This window comes from Emydura macquarii, unplaced genomic scaffold (genome assembly GCF_026122565.2).
Source record: "Emydura macquarii macquarii isolate MOO-44397 ecotype Brisbane River unplaced genomic scaffold, CSIRO-AGI_Emac_v2 contig_2452, whole genome shotgun sequence".
NCBI lineage: Eukaryota > Metazoa > Chordata > Testudines > Chelidae > Emydura > Emydura macquarii.
Genome location: NW_027132589.1, coordinates 325561 through 342276, shown reverse-complemented (window position 1 = coordinate 342276; position 16716 = coordinate 325561). Strand labels below are relative to the sequence as shown.

The window sequence follows — 16716 nt, the reverse complement described above, 5'->3', positions numbered from 1 at the left end:
TCCATGTCTGACCGACAAGTTTTTACTCCTGTTAGTCCTCCAGAGTTACCACGGCTGGGAAAGAACAAGCCATATCCTATTCTGCTTTATTTATTTTCTTTAATTATATGTGAACTAAGCCTCTAGAATGCTAGGCACATCACATAAATTGTAATGACACTAACATAAAGTTACCATCTTACAATAATTATTGAAATGTCATTTCCAATAGTATCACAACCCCATGAATTATTGTATAATTGCCCCTTTCTCTTCATATATCAAAGCTCATCAATACACTACCTACCCAGATTTCTGGAAAACAATGGATTTTGCAGGAGGCCTGAAAGGTTAACAAATCCAGGCTCTGGCTAATCAGAGAAGCAAATTCCAGAACTGATAACACTGTGATAGCAGGTCCCTCCCATTTAGCTCCAGCTAAAGACTTCTGCTGCTCTCAACTGCACTCACCGTGCAGTGTTGCCAGAAGTTAGAAGTAATATTTCAGATAACCAGGTTCCCAACCATCTGAACTCTACCGAGAACCCACTGACAGTCACTGAAGAGCCCAGAAAACTGGTATACCAGTCTCCCAGTATGATGTACTGCTTAGTAAGTGCTCAACGACATGCTGCACTAAATTCAGTTTTCCAGTGGTCTCAATGTGTATCCTGCCCAATAATCCAATTTAGAAGTCACAGAAGTATGGAGATAATTGTGGTCAAGTCAGTATCCATAAGGTTCTACCTAGACTTATATAGGAGTTGCCTATTACCATAGTGTCTGAGCATAGATGACATGGCAACCACTTGAAGTAAGTCACATTCAAGTCAATGGGACAACAAATGTGAGGAAGTGCAGCTGAGAACAGCCCTGGTACAGAAGCTTGGATTGGATGGTCTATCATCATTGCAATGTTCGGTGAGTCAAATAACTATGCTGCAATAATGAATATCCAGAAATAAATGCAGGTGCTCATGGGTTTGATGTGCTCACAAAATTTACAAAGTTTACTTGACTTAGCTGGCAAATGTAAGGGCCTATTATTAGTCTAATGATACAGACTGGAAAGTGGTTAGCAACAGGTATGAAACTAACGGGACAGTATTTTATTTCTTTTTGTGCAACATATGGGCACCTCACCTGCTTCATCATACTTCATATTATATCCTGAAATAAGGACTTAGTTGAATTTTTTGGATTAAACTGTTTCATAGCATAATATGCCCTTATTCGATGTAAAATATTTTTTATATACAAGCCATATTTTTTAATTTCTGCTTTCAGTCTCTGAACAAAGAATAGTTATTCTGTAGTATAATAAGAATTAATTACTGGAATTGAAACCACAGAGTTACTGTAAATTTTACTGCATTCAGAATGTAATGTAATTTTTTTAGCCCATAATAATTTATTGGAGTAATCAGTCACCACTGTCTCACTTTATGTTTTTTAAAAAACAGGGCAGTTTGGTGAAAAGCAGACTGTGGAATATATGTATGTTGCTATTTAAATTGCAGTTTAATATTTCAGCAATGAGCTAGTGGCTAAGTGCAACTTAAATTTGATTGGCAATTGAATTCTCAGTTTCTTTGTTTACTGCTGTTCTTTAATTTGATTTTTCTCCCCACTTTCTTCTATTTTCCAGCACTTTCTCTCCCCATACCCCCACACTGGTGCACATACCAATGTCATTCCTTGACCAGAAAGCCTTCTCTCTCTATGTTCTTTTCTATCCATTTGAAAATAATCCTAGGCCTTGGTTTTGTACAGAGAACTGTGCAGGAGCAGGAGTCGACCTGCATGGTTCTTCTCAGTACAGGGGTAAGGACCACAGTTTGTAAAACGTTTCCCTTATTTCTGGATATAGAGAAATACAGAGACACAGTAGGTGTGGTTATAGCATTATCCTGCCTTCCAAGCACATCATTTCCTTATTGAGAGAGAATTGAATAGATGCAAAAAAGTTCACAGCTCAGGGAGGCTGAGGCGTTACTTGTTTTCAATACTGCAAGTATTTTTTACTTACTCTTTTTGGGACTCAAAGTTTCTTGGTGATCAATTCACCGCTGTTTAGCCAACACGATCGTGATTAATAATGGGCCTGTGCAGCAAAACAGACATGGATTTTGATACCCCTACATTTGAGGGTGTTCAGATCTGGCTTTTTGGTTTAGTTCAAAGGAAAGAAAAGTGCTACAGACTACAAAATTTGGATCTGTTCTGAGTCCTCCATATTGCCCCAAAAAACATTCTTCAGGGTTCTGATGGGCAGGAGGAGTGCTTGGTTCAGTCCCACCTTTGTTATTGATCTCTGTTTTTCTTCACTTTGATCAAGGCTATTCTCACAGTTCTGAGGGAAGCATGATGAATTTACCTGCATCTCAATCACTTTCTCCAGCAGAATCGGTAACTGATAGGTTTGCTCAAATTATACCAAATCTGATTTTCTGATTTTTTCTCTAACTTGATCTTCTCAGAGTGTATGCATACATGCATGGATCTTATCTGGATTTTCAAAAACGTTTTTGTCCTGTCTCTTAAATCCCTAAATTTTGGTAGCATATACAAAGATTATCTGTTTGATTATTGTTGTTGGAAATCAGGAGGGTATCAAATCATCCTTAAATCGTGCACTGTAAAATGTAAGGTCTCTTTATGATGCTTGATTTTTTCCATCTTCTAACCTCTTGGCCAGTATTCTACATTTTCTTGAAAGCTATTTTCCTCTCCTTGGCCAGTCATCCTAAATTTAATAAGAGCTGGGATGCTGATGACCTCCGCCCCTATTTATCCACAATTAAGCAATTCCACAATCTGTCTCAGGGCTCTTTCACCAGGCCATTTGTCTTTGTGTCACTGCCTTATATTCTCAGAATGAACTGCTATTTGTTTAGCTATCTAGCTCTTATTTGGAAGAGCAGACCCATCAGACCTTTTCACATCAATATTATTCAATCAGGAGTGAGACAAGTTGGCTGCTCGGAACAAGACCTTACTGGATAAGATGACATATTATCAAACTCCCCTCTCCCCCCCCCCCCCAGCCTTTTTTCCCCCTTCCAATTTATAGATCAGAACACAGAATATGGCCCCTTGGTATTCATTCAAGGACAAAAAGATTTGTCTGAGATTATTGCCAGGTTAACCGATCGCAGTATTGCAGCCCAAGATTTTAATGTCCTCCACAACTATTACAGGGAACATAAAGCTGAAATTAGGAATGAGTACATCTGGTTTTTATAATTGTTAATGAATATGGGCTGCTCATTATTTCTCTCATTTCTTCCCACAATTTATGTAAGTGACTGTCACCTTAATTCCTCCTCTTTCCATTTCTTGGACTTGTGGGAAAAGATTTCTTTAAGGAAGTTATCTTCATTTTTTCCTTGTGATTAGCTGCATTCTGTCAACCCAAGCAATCTTTTCGCTTTGCCACCTCGAAAGATGTGTCGGGGGCAGAAAAAAAACCTATTGTTTCGAATGCATATCCTTACCCTGACCTAGATTAATAATGAACTCTAGTGCTCAGCTTAATACAGAGGTTTTTTAACTTTTTGAGCTGAACTGAGCCCCCCTCTCCTTTGAGTTACAATTTTTGATTGTGTCCCCTCTCCCCCAACCCAGACAAAAACAGACACATGCAAAAGTATGTTTGATAACCTACTTATAAACCTAACAGAGACCTTAGCAGAACTTGAATTAAATTACCTACACCTGTAAGTTTCAAATATACACATGCCTACCAGTGGTACAACCACAGCTTCTGCAGTAGCTGGCTGCTTCCACCTTGTAGCCAGCCTGCATCACCAGGGCAGGGCCGATACCTGCCCCCTACCACTCCCTCTCATTTTTTCGGGGTAGGGGGAAGGCACTTGTGATGGTCTCTGGAGGCAGAGCCAGCGCTGGGTGCAGAGGCTGCTGGGAGTGGAAATTGGAGTGGCCACAGCAGATGTTGACACTGACTCACAGGCTGGATGGACTGCTGAGGTGAGTCAGGACTGGAGGTGGCGCTCCCACCCAGCCCCCCCCCCCCATGGGGCTGGCTTGGACCCCATCCTGCAGGGCTGGCACGAGCCACTTGCCATTCCCACTCCCCCCAAACATTCCTCTACACCCCTAGTTTGAAAACCTCTGCCCTAATACATGTATAGTTTTTCCCACAACCATTAACTCTTTATAACATCTGTCATCACACTAACTATTCTAATGTTCCTTTCCGTTATATGTTCTATAAGTTGGAAGTGAAGTTACCTCTTCAATGCCCCTTCAGTAGCAGTTATCAGCCAAGAAAGCCCTGGCAGAAGACTTGTCAAAGAGCACAGAAGAGCCACATGCAGATGGCCTTAGCCATTGACAGATCTCAGGAGATCTTCAGGGCTTGATGGGCAGATCCATTGTTTTCTCTGCTTTCTGAGGTAGAAACTTGGATCGTTCCTGGGAAAACACTGTGGGGGAAATCTTATGGAGTGCTCCTCCCCTGCATTCCCTCCAGCAGGTTTTGCCCACAGAGGACATGACCTAGCACAAAATTTCCATGGACTTCAATGGGATCTTGCCTGAGAAAACTGAGGGAGGACTTCAGGATTCAGCCTTTTGATTTTGACAAAGGAGTGGGGGTCATCAATTAGCAAACTGTTACAACACACACTTAGGTTATATTGTGGAATATACTTTTTTATTAGTATAGTAGGATAACATTATACATGGCATCACTTAGCAAGGTACGAAGGGCCAGAATGATCAATATACAATCTAAATTTTTTTGCACTGTGTAGCAACACAAAACAGCTGAAGTGTACTGCTCAATCTGGCCATTAGTTTCTAGCTGGACTTCCCCCCTCCATCCTAGCAAAGCAATTTTCTGTTGAGTTCCTTAGATGAGACCTTGTTAGAAAAAGAGCAGAAGCCCAGAAAATTGTGGAGTTTGAAGTTCCCACCACACCTCTAATTTCTACACTGTTATCACCAAGCAAAATATATCAAATGTCACATTGGGCAAAAAATATAAATTGCTCATATAAATAGGAGTTGCAACCAACATCAACAAAACCCAATGCCTAAAAGGATTGTAGAAAGTTCATAGAAAATGACTTAATCTGAAACTGCAGGGAACATACAGAGGAGAGCCACATTCATTATTACAATTTCAAAAATCCTAATAATGGAAAAGTAGTCATTTTACATGTTTATTTTAATGATACTTAGTGTGTTGGCTAGATCAGATGTGTTATCTGAATACCTAGTCCTCCACCTTTGTGAAAAATGTCAGACTCAAGAAGCAATTTAGCATCTCTTCCAGTCAGAATGAATCCAAAATGTAATCTTTATTTAGCTTACTGGATACACAGGAGCTCCTTAATCCTCCCCAGTTCTTCTAGTACCTATTCTAAAGCCCACTGAAATCTGCAGGAGTATTTCAATTGACTTCAGTGGACTTTGGATCAGGTTCTTTTTCACTAGTAGAAAACACAGCCTTTAAAACCCGTTGTCACCCCGTGGTGTCTCCATAAATCCCAGGCTGGTCTAACCAGTTATGACCCTATCATACTGCTAATGAAACTTCTGAAAGATTATGGACCAGTTATTGTTTAATGATAACAGAGGATCCACTTCAGAAAGGGTAGAAGACACAAAGAAACTGATTTCAGCAGCAGACAGTAAGCAGACCTTAAAGTGCAGGGTCTAATGCCAAAGAGTAATTATTTTAAAAAAAAAAAAGTACCTCATTTCTAAACACATAAGCTCCTTGTGTGTGTGCGCTCAGACTCCCATCTTCTGGCTTTAGGGACAAAATAGCTTTGCCTCCTTTTAGCTATGCAGAAGCAAACACAGCTGAGAGAAAGTGAGGGATTCTATTCCTTCCTGTGCATAATTAGTGGAATTGTTTACTAAGTTCCAGTCAATTGCACCTGTGCATACTAAGCCAACACAATCACCGCACAGATGTCAGTGAAGGCATAATTTGAAAACTATGGATTTCACAAATGTCACTAGGGGGTTAATTGGGCCTGCATGAATTTTTATTACATGTGACAATGTACAAGAAGAAAAGAACCCATACTGACTTTCTGATCCCAGGCTGCGTATATAGGGAAGGTTGTTAGGAAACCCCCCCACAAAACTTCACTTTTAAAACGAGCACATTTGAGAGGGAAATTTTTGAGAAATAAAGAGGAGGGGGCCCCAGCATGCATTTTTAGTCACTGTGCAGAGCTGAATCTCACTTTAATGGGATGAATAACTTTATTGGCACCCTGTCACTACATTTGAAATATGAATCTACAAAACTGCACAAAAATCAGTGTGAAATTAAAAAATCTGGCAAACATTTGCATTGCAAACATTGCTACACAAGGCCCTGTGTGCCACTTATGTCCAGCTTAAGGGCTTTCACAGTGCCCTGTATGAATTTCATTCTAAAAGTGAACTTAATGTTAGTATTCACACTACATAAGGTACTTAAATGACTGTCAATCTTTAATAGAAAAAAATGTTCTTGCTAATGAAATGTTCTTTCCACAACATCCCTGTGAGGTAGGGAAATTTTAATGTCCTCATTTTACAGGTGGGGAATTGAGACACAGAATATGTCTACACAGCAACTGGACACACGCGGCTGACCCATGCCAGCTGACTCGGGTTCACAGGGCTCAGGCGGCTGTTTAATTGTAGCATAGGCATTTGGGCTTGGGCTGGAGCCTGGGCTCTAGGATCCTGGAAGGTGGGAGGGTCCCAGAGCTCAGGCTGCATCCTGAGCCCAAATATCTAAAAGTTTTATTAAAATGAATGTTTAACAAAAATAACAAAAGGTTACCCATAAAGTTAAAGAGACAAAGTTATAAAACATCCAGGAATAGTATGCAGGTTATCGGGGGGCACGGGGTGTGATTGGGAGTCAGGGGAGAACAACAAGGGATAAGCTGCGGTATCCTGGATGGGGGTGATGGTGTGGGCGCTAAGGGATACAAGGGGATATAAGGGAATGGGGGAACATTACTAAGTATGTGGGTTACATTGGGGGTGTTTTAACAAAAAGAGTAAATAAGTCAATACAGAGTGGTGTGTCCCTCATTGAGTTCGTTGCTTTATCACTCGCCACGTCCGTTGGTAAGTCCCTCGTCGCGTCCATTGGTATGTCCCTCGCCGCATCCATTGTGGTGGTGGGTTGAGTCCATGAGTCCGGAAGAGTCCTGGGGAGGTGCTCCGGCACTCTCCTCGTGGTATTGCTGGTGGCCGGTGATGTGTTCGATGTAGATGTCCCTCGACCACCGGATGGAGTCCGACACCATGAGGCATCACATCAGCTGGGCGTAGCGCCGACCCACACCACAGGCTAAATAGCCTCTTAGCCTGAGCCAGATGGCACTGGCCAGCTGCGGGTGTCTAATTACAATGTAGACATACCCACAGAGGCCTGCATCCACAAAGGGACTGAAGTGTTGCAGGACCTCATTTTTAGGCACCTAGAAAATCAGTGAAACAGCACCGGGATCCATAAAGCCTGAGTTAGGTGCTTAGACTCCTTATGCAATGACTGGGGAGAGACTGGCACCTAAGAATGGGAGCCACAAAAGCCAACATGCTAGGTGGGGAGATGCCTAAGCTATCCAAATGGAGCTGCTGAGGAGAGGGGTGTGTCCTAAGTCCCACCCCTCTCACAGAGATAGGCACCTAAGTCTGAGCTGCAGGGAGGCACCTATTTCTGCTGGTGATCCACAGCCAGGAACACCAGAGTCAGGTGGCTTAGGTATTGTAGGAGGCGGTGGGGCAGTGCCTCCCGGGTAATTTTTAGCCCAGTGGTTAGAGCACTTACCTGGGTTGCAGAAAACCCAGGTTCAGTTCTCCCCTCATCCTGGTGGGGGGAAAGAATTTGAACAGGGGTCCCCCACCGCTCAGGTGAGCGCTTTGACTACTGAGCTATGGGATGTTCCGATGGGGGAGTCCTTCAGTCTCATGCTAAGCTGTTCAACAGTGTATAACTAACTAAAGAGCCAGTGAGCCAACGAGAGCAAATGAGAATAACTCCATGGCATAGAGAATCCACATGGGATCCTCGGAGTCCAGTTCCCCTCCTCCAATGACTGTTTAATTATTTATGCACAGTGGAGTAGCTTCAACACGAGAGATCCGCACATCAGACTATCCAGTAGCCAGAAAACTCTGCTGAATGGTAGGCTTTGAACAGGGGTGTCCTTTCTCCACATCAGACAGAGGGGAGAACTGGACCTGGGTCTCCCACATCCTGGATGAGTGCTCTAACCACTGGGCCAACAAGTCATAGGGGCAGAACCACCACCTCATTCTGCTGCCAGATTCTGAACGAGGTCCAATGTGGTAGGCAGCCACATTGGGCCCAGCAGGTGAAACATGTGGGGGATGTCTTACTCACCCGGGGGCCAAGGCATGAGATAAGTGGCTGGATGCCTAGAGGGAGGGAGCAGCGTGCATGCCTAGAGTCGGAAACACAGATGCCTTGGAGACTTCTACTGTGAAAATTTGAGCACTAGCCAAGTAGGGTTTTATGGATTGCATTTATGCCTCATTCTGGGACATAAGCACCTGAATCCCTTTATGGGCCTGGGCCAGAAAGACTAAGTGACTTGCCTAAGGTCACATGGGAAGTCTGTGGTGGTGCAGAGAGTTGAACCCACATCTCCCAAGGCAGCACCTTAACCCACTGGTCTAGCCTTCCTTTGCAGCAAACCGTTTCTAAGAGTGATACTCTTCCAATCGAGAAACAGACGTAGCCCACGTGATATAAGTGATTAATCACACAGTTCAAATTCTGAACAACGAATGTTTGTACCAAACTGTCAGCAAGCTAGTGACAGATGAATAATTATTCACAAACTGATAGATAGATAGATAGATGCCTTAGAAAATAGAAGCTGTAGTTATGTGTAGCCTCTCATTTGAGATATTCCACTAAGTACTAGTCCCTACCTGGATAGAGAGACTCTCCAAGCATGGAAAATATTTAACCTAAGCAGCTGCTTTCAAACATCATAAAACTGTGAAGATTCCTGACCTTCCACTGGCCTCATCCCCAGATCTTAACTCTTGTCTTCACCCTCACTTTTGAACTTCACCCTCACTGCAATTCTGGATGACTTTATAAAGTGTATTACCAGCCTAAACTAGATTCTGCCCCCCTTTACTCACAATAAGGTGGTACCTGACTTCAAGAATATTTTCCTTGAAGTCAATGGGGCTTGGTGCTACTTGGCCTGAGTACAAGTGTCACAATGTGGCCCTTACAGCAGATATAGGATTGAGCTGAAAAATTCAGATCCATAGCCAGATTTCAAAACCCTCACAGTTCAGAGGTGCTCATATCTATGGGTTTGGTTCAGCTAACTACAGGAAAAGGAACAAAATTCAGATTCATGCCTAGGTCAGAGGAAAAGGATTGTAAGGGGGGTATGGTTGGATATGCAGTTTTGGTTTGAGACCTATCTGTAATCTATAGCAAAACACAGAGTTGGGTCCCATTAATGTGGGCACATTCCTACATGAAGAATCAATCACGTGGAAAAGAAATTGACAAAGGAAATGTAAACACAAAGTAAAAATGCCCATGACAGTCACCCCAACAGCCAATGTACAGCATCCTCTCTTCAGAAAAGACAGTCTGGAGAATGTGTCATCCATTACTGCAAAGCATGGGGGAGAGAAAGCAGAGGCTGGTTGTCATTCCAAGTGTAACTAGCACATTTCAGAAAGCTGCCATCAGTACAGTGACTTTTTGTAGCATCGGTTAATGGGATGTGGAATTCCTACTAAGCCTATATTGTGTTCTTTTCATTCTTCAGACCTCCACAGGGGATGTAATTCCCTCCGTAATTGCTTAGGAAGGCAAAAGAAAAATGTTGACTAACACTTAGAACAGGAAGTGTCTTATTTATCATGATTCTAATCATGGGAACTTCACTCCTTGTCTCCAGTAACCACAGAAATAGTGTCAACTGGGAAGCCAAGTAGCTGGTTTAAAGAAATTGCTGAATCACACTTAGTCCCATATGGCTTGCTTAATTTCCTTTACACAGGCATATAGGAACCTTTCTTGGCAGACTGGCCTATTTGTGGCATTCTCACAGAGACCCAATACCCAGGGCATATAGCAAAGCAGATTGGGCCATAATCTGCTCTCAGTTATACCCCTGCAACTGTAGGAACTGTGAGAGGTTTGCATAGTAATTGAGACCAGAATTTGTCCCGCATTGTCTAAAGACTGCCAGAGGCCATCACTAGCAGTTAACATCATTTCTTGGGATTTATCTTATCTATATATAATGATGAGAAAATAGTTTTACAATCCAGTATACATTAATTCCAATTCAGCATCACACATGCCAGGAGTGATATATATAACCTTACAAAATGACATTTTATATTTCAGGTGCAATGACTGGTACTATCAAATTCTTGAATTAGCTATTCCTAATTATCAGTTGAAATCAACATGCTTCTCAGTTAATCCTTCCTTTGCTTGGGGTAGGAGTGTGTGTGTGTGGGGGGTGAGGCTGGACCTTTCCAGGGGCCTGTTTGGTTCCCAGTGTAAATTAGAGCAGCTTCAGGGCTACTCTAACTCATACTCTATTTTCCATGGCTCCTGTTGAGCCCTGGGAAGCATAGAACTTCTGTACTATGGTGCACTTCAGACACTCCACTCTGCCCCAATACGCCCCATGAAGCAATGGCTAGTAGAGAGCCGGTAGAGAGCCTTTAAGCTAATTCTGTGCTTGTCAGGGAGGCCCCCTGTTCAGGAATGCCATTTCCACTCCCTTTAGGCTCTTTTATGTTGCCAAAGCAGCTTAAAGGGACCTTAAACTGAGAATCGGAATGGAGAGAGGTAAATAGTGGTGTCCACCAGGGATCTATAGTATTGCTCAACATATTCATAAATGATCTGGAAAAAGGGGTAAACAGTGAGGTGGCAAAATTTTCAGATGATACAAAACTACTCAAGATAGTCAAGTCAAAAGCAGAGTGTGAAGAGTTACAAAGGAACCTCACAAAACTGGGTGTCTGAGCAACAAAATGGAAAATGAAATTCAATGTTGATAAATGCAAAGTAATGCACATTGGGAAACTTAATCCCAACTACACATATAAAATGACGGAGTCTAAATTAGCTGTTACCTCAAGAAAGAGACCTTAGAATCATTGTGGATAGTTCTTGAAAACAACCACTCAATGTGCAGCAGCAATCCAAAAAGTAACAGAACGTTGGGAATCATTAGGAAAGGGATAGATAAGACAGAAAATATTGTATTGCCTCTTTATAAATCCATGGTACACTCACATCTTCACTACTGCAGGCAGATCTGGTCATTCCATCTCAAAAAAGATATACTGGAATTGGAAAAGGTACAGACAAGGGCAAATAAAATGATTAGGGGTATGGAAAAGCTCCCATATGAGGAGAGTTTACTAAGACTGAGACTTTTCAGCTTGGAAAAGACTAGTAAGGTGGGATATGATAGAGGTCTATAAAATCATGACAGGTGTGGAGAAACTAAATAAGGAAGCGTTCTTTACTCCTTCTCATAACACAAAAACTAAGGCTCACCAAATGAAGTCAAAACTGGGCCACATGAAAGATACTGGATTTCCCAGTCTAACACAGCATCACTATTGCCTGCAGAACTGCAGTATGGGCTCTTCTTCTTCTTAATCAAAGGTGAAATAAAAAGAAGTGTAGAAACTGGGCAATTTGCCAGGTGTGCTATGATGAGAACAGTTTAAAAAAAAAAACCTCTGAGGAGCAGATTTTTGGTGTTGTTTTGGACAGAGATTACATTTGAAGTTTATTGGACGCCATGTGGGCTAATGATTTTGTTTGGCTGATGCAGAGCGAAGAGAATGATTAAAAGGTAATGGGAGAATAGCCACTGTAGTGTTGAAATGGACACCCTCTGTTTGGGGGCACTGAATATAATTAGCCTGAAAAATAGCCAAATAATCCTCACCCTCCACCCCCCCATCTTCTCTTTCGACAAGGGCAGAGAAGAACATTCTAGAGATTTAAGGCATCATTTGTTTATATGGTCATATTTTAATCATCTGCAAGAAGCTAATGTTACATGGCCCCAGTTTTCAAGTGATCCCCTACCTTGCTGTTTATAAGAAGCAAAGCCTGAGATTCAGAATATGCCCTGGCTGTTCCAAAGGGACAGGAGGAAAAGGCTGGTGAGAGAGGGAGGAGGAAAGAGGGAAAGGTCAGCTCCCTTTTTTAAGACTTTCTGAATTTCCTGGAATCTTTCTGTGTGTGGGTGGTAGGTATATCAGCTGACACAGGGAAGTGTAAGCGTGAAGCCGGCCACCCAAGGCCTCAGGTCATTGCTGACACACCAGATCTCAGAACTTGGGAAGGCACCTGCTCTCTTGCCAAAACAAACCATATCCTGCTATGGGCATACTTTAAAAGACTTCCCTTTGTCAGCCTGGGGAAAGTGGGATCGCTGGGGAAGGGGGAATTAGAGGGATGTGGGGGGGCTTTTGGTTTTACTTAAACAGTCTCAAATAACCAGTTTACAATGCAGTGATGTTCTTAAGAATTTATTAAAGAAAAAAAAAACAGAAGAGGTCGACTCCAGATCTGGTGAGCATTAATATGCATTGTGCTAGAATTTCATGAGCCAAGCGAGTTTTGTAGCCCTTGCTCTGGTGGTCCTCTGCTGACAGGATCTCAAGCCATTTGTTATCTTTAGGCCTGATAAGTACATCTGGTTTTGATTCAGGTGGCCGTGAGCTTGTCTCAGGGTTGAAAAGGGTGCTTTGCTCAAATTGAATTTTCCCACAAATTTCAAACTGGGATGAGAACCAGGAGAAGCCGGGCCCTTGTCACACAAAACCTGTTTTGCTCACTCAGCCCTTGGGCTCGTAAAAACTTGGCACAAATCACTTTCACCTGTTTGGCTAAGTGAGTACATGTGAAAAGTAATAAAAGCTATTAGTGCAATCAGCTATTGCTCTGTATGTGTTCTGATGTAAAAGAGGGGTGAACTCTTATCAACCCCGCCTGTCCCATATCTTCCTGTGTCCTTGTAAATTAGTCACAGAGGGGCTGCCGGTTCTCAGCTCCCTTATACATGGGCATCATAGGCAGGCCAGGGGACATTGTTGGTGTGGGCAAGATGTGTTAGTATCCATAAGGCTGTTTAGGAAAGGATGAAGAGATACTGTTTAAGGTGAAAAGAGCAGGAGAAGCGGGGAATTTTGTTGTGAAAGGGCACACTGTCATTTCTAGATCTATGTGTACGAATAATAAAAATGTCCCTATCTCTCATCATGGCCATAACAGGGTTATAGAGACTGGGGCCCTGGTCCTACAATCAGATTCACACATGGCTTTGCCCACACCAAGCTCCATTGATTTCAGCAGAGATTGATTTAGACACAAGAGTCTGCCTGAGTGGATCCAACTGTAGGATTGTGGTCTTGAAGGTTAGCAGTTTAGATATCATAAATTCCAAATTATCATATTCTTATAAACAACTTCTGACACTGTTTCTTGTTGTAATATATCATCACCTATTTATAACTAGTTTCCTTTGCAGCTTACATGTAAACCTAGCTTGGGCTGAAGCTGAGAAGAGGAAGGATTTAACAGGCTTCTGACACCAAAGGAAGCTCAGCGACATCTCTAATCAACTTCATTCTGGCCACGCTTTTTATTTCCCATAAAATGTCAGCATTTCAGTGGTGATTTCTGTGCATATGGAACCTGTAAAGTGCTTTGGGATTCTTTCAGCCAGAAAGCAGCATAAAAATGTACTATATGAATTTTTTCTATCATCTGTTTACTCTCAGATTCTTCAACTTTCAGGGTGGAATGCAAGATATTTTAATTTGATTTAGCATTTGGTTGTTTTTCCCCCCTTCTTTTTTATTTCTTTTTATGTTGGTTTATTTTGTATTTCTACATGCTTGTGCTTCCCATTGCAGGTAGATATGTTTATTAAATTAATGGATTAAATGTATTTGATACCTATTTTGTGCCAATTTCCATATTCCAGGTGCACATGTAATACAGAAATTAACACAGAGAACCGAATAATCATCTAAATTAATATAATACTTTAAAAATTATGTTAAAAGAAGTCTCTAGCCTAGAACAGGTTGAAAAAATAAAGGGGAAAGTCTTTTCTTGAAAAATTAAAAAGTTTGAAAAATTTAAAGTTGTACAGTTGGTTGAAAAACAAGGGGAAATTTTGGGAAAATGTCACTGAAATTTCCCCCGTTTTTTTTTTCAAAATTTGAAATATTTCTGATTACATTTTAAAATCTGAAAAAAAGATATTGACCAGCTGTACTAACTTCCTCTACTTAATTCACTCTCCCAGCAAACACATCAGCAATACGTTGAGTCTGGGTGCATACTGAGAAGAGGGCACAAGGGGCCACCCGGCCCCCGTCTGCACCTGTGCAGCTCCTAAGCCCAAACGCAATCCATGTGCTCTTTGGAGATAAGTGCGCCCCTAAAGGTGTGTCAGTGAGCACACTCCCCCAGGGTACCAAAGTCTTGAGAGGAATTCTGCTTCCCTGAAGCAGGATTACTATTCGTTATTATTGCCCACATTTTGCTAGGTGATGCACAAAGACAAATAAAGACATGATCCCTGCCGTGGTGAGCTCCTCCTGAACTCTCACAGTGCGTATGTCTCTGTACCCCACGCAACATGGACCAGTGCCTAAATGCATGACTGAGCCTTGCATGAACAGAGAGAGACTGGGATCATGTCTGGGAAGACAACAATTGTGTGTTGCTGAACCAAGTAGAGAAGTGAATTCCACCATCAAGGATCCTCCACTGAGCATGCTCTGCCCTGTTTCAATCTAAGGACGGTTCCTTGAATATCCCAGCTGATCTCGATATTTGCAGCTGCACACAGCTTGGCACAGATAAGAAGGGGAGCCACAAAAGCGCCAGTTGCAGGTTCCTGATTCTAGGCCACTTTACTACTTTAGAGAATCTGGTGGTATCTCACACGGTGCTCTGACCATGTCCCTCCTCCTCTCTTCCATGCCCATAGCATGCCTCCTACACCAGGAGCTACAGGGAAGAGGGTACGCTGTAGCTGGCTGTGCCAGCTCTATCCCTTCTGGGCAGTCCCTCACACTGGGAGAATCCTCAACTAGGGAAATGTAATATTGTAAGATGTCTTGTTTAAATTTTTTGATGTGTATGGGGACTAATATTTAGACCATTCCAGGGCCAGTGACAGAGCTGCAGACACTGTTCATTCAGAATTGTGGATTAAGGGCTTTCGGATGGAGTTTTGTTCACTTCTGCAGGATTCAAAACAAACAAAAACTGACGTTAACTGTGCGTTCATTTACATTGTCAAGGCTGTAGTCATACATCAGCAGCCAGACAGATCGAAGCCAGAGCACTAACATGGGTGTGAATTTCCCCCCATGCATTTTAATTTAGCAGCTTAACTAGCACCGGCAATGAGTCTCCCTCTCTGAAGTGCAGACCGAATCCAATGACTGTGCAGAATACACAGTTAGGGCCTGATTCAGCACCCTTACTCATGTTAGTAGCCCATTGGAGTAAGGCACTGCTCACCATGAATAAGGGCACCAGAATCACACTCTTCATGATTGGGTTGCAGAAATCTGATCAGGGCAGCTGATGCTAACACTGATTTTTGTTGTTGCCCAACTGAGCACTCACACCCAATCTGATTACCAAAACTCTATTGCAGTTGCCTTCCCAGATCCTTAATTCATCTTGTTCCTCCTCAGTGGTACCCAGTACTAACCCTCTGTGCTCACTTTGCAGGGGTACTCTTGCTTCCTCCTGGTGCCAGCTCCCTTTCTCTAAGCTGTGCCTTGTAGCAAGAGCTGAAAAAAAAAATCTATTTAATTTCTACCCTGGGGACGCTGCCTTGCTGCTGGTCTTGCTCAGCCAATCCAGGTGTGGTTCTCTATTTGGTCTGCCTTCAGCCTTGCACATAACATTTCCCCTTATTAAAATGACAGGAAGGGCTACAAAGTTCACAAAGTGGTTTCAAGGGCAGTACATCATGGAGACAGGCAGCTCACCACAAGTTCACCATAAAATTACTCTCAACATTGCTGCTGCCTCTTTTTCTTTTTTCCAGATGAGCTTTATGGAATGACTGGAATAAAGGATTGCTAATGAGATTTAGAGACTTTTCCCTCTAAATCATTGGCTCAAATACAGCCAAGGTTAATAGAGACAAAAAGTTACCATTTGAACAGCGGTCTATAAACTTATGTCAGTTGGGGTGGAGGTCACAGTCAAGCTCCCAGGGGCAGGAGTTCAAAACACAAAAACTATAAGCACATCAGATGCTAGTCAGCACACTTCTCAGCACTCTCTGCTGAGGAGATAAGGAAAGAATAAGCGATGGAAACTAAACTACCCTCCCACCTTGTATATTGGGCAGAACATTGGCAGAACAGGGTGTGGTGGCTTGTCTTGCTTCTGTACCTGAACTGCAGCTAAAGATACAACTTGCTGTCAGCTGGTGCTTCTCAAAAGCACTACAATTCACACACGCACACATACACATTTCAAAACAAAACAAATTAGGGAGGCAGTGTCGTCTAGTAGATAGAACACAAGACTAAGACTCAGGAGACCCAAGTTCTATTCCCAGCTCATTTATTGGTCTGCTGGGTGACCTTTGGCATGTTACTTCACCCCTCTGTTCCTCAGTTTCCCCATAGGTAAAATGTGGATAATGATACTTACCT

General features: G+C 42.4%; 2 long non-coding RNA genes across 2 annotated transcripts in view; one reads left to right on the top strand and one right to left on the bottom strand.

The window, feature by feature from the left end:
* Nucleotides 1–5755, bottom strand: part of LOC137162672 (uncharacterized) — a 53494-nt gene extending 47739 nt beyond the window's left edge. The window contains exon 1 of the long non-coding RNA XR_010922461.1: nucleotides 5705–5755. This is a non-coding gene — a long non-coding RNA (uncharacterized lncRNA). The remainder of the gene's footprint in view (nucleotides 1–5704) is intronic.
* A 7307-nt stretch (nucleotides 5756–13062) lies between these two features.
* On the top strand, nucleotides 13063–14155 carry LOC137162671 (uncharacterized). Its single transcript, XR_010922459.1, has 3 exons — nucleotides 13063–13175; nucleotides 13289–13431; nucleotides 13545–14155. It is a non-coding gene; the product is annotated as an uncharacterized lncRNA (long non-coding RNA).
* Nucleotides 14156–16716: the final 2561 nt, after the last annotated feature.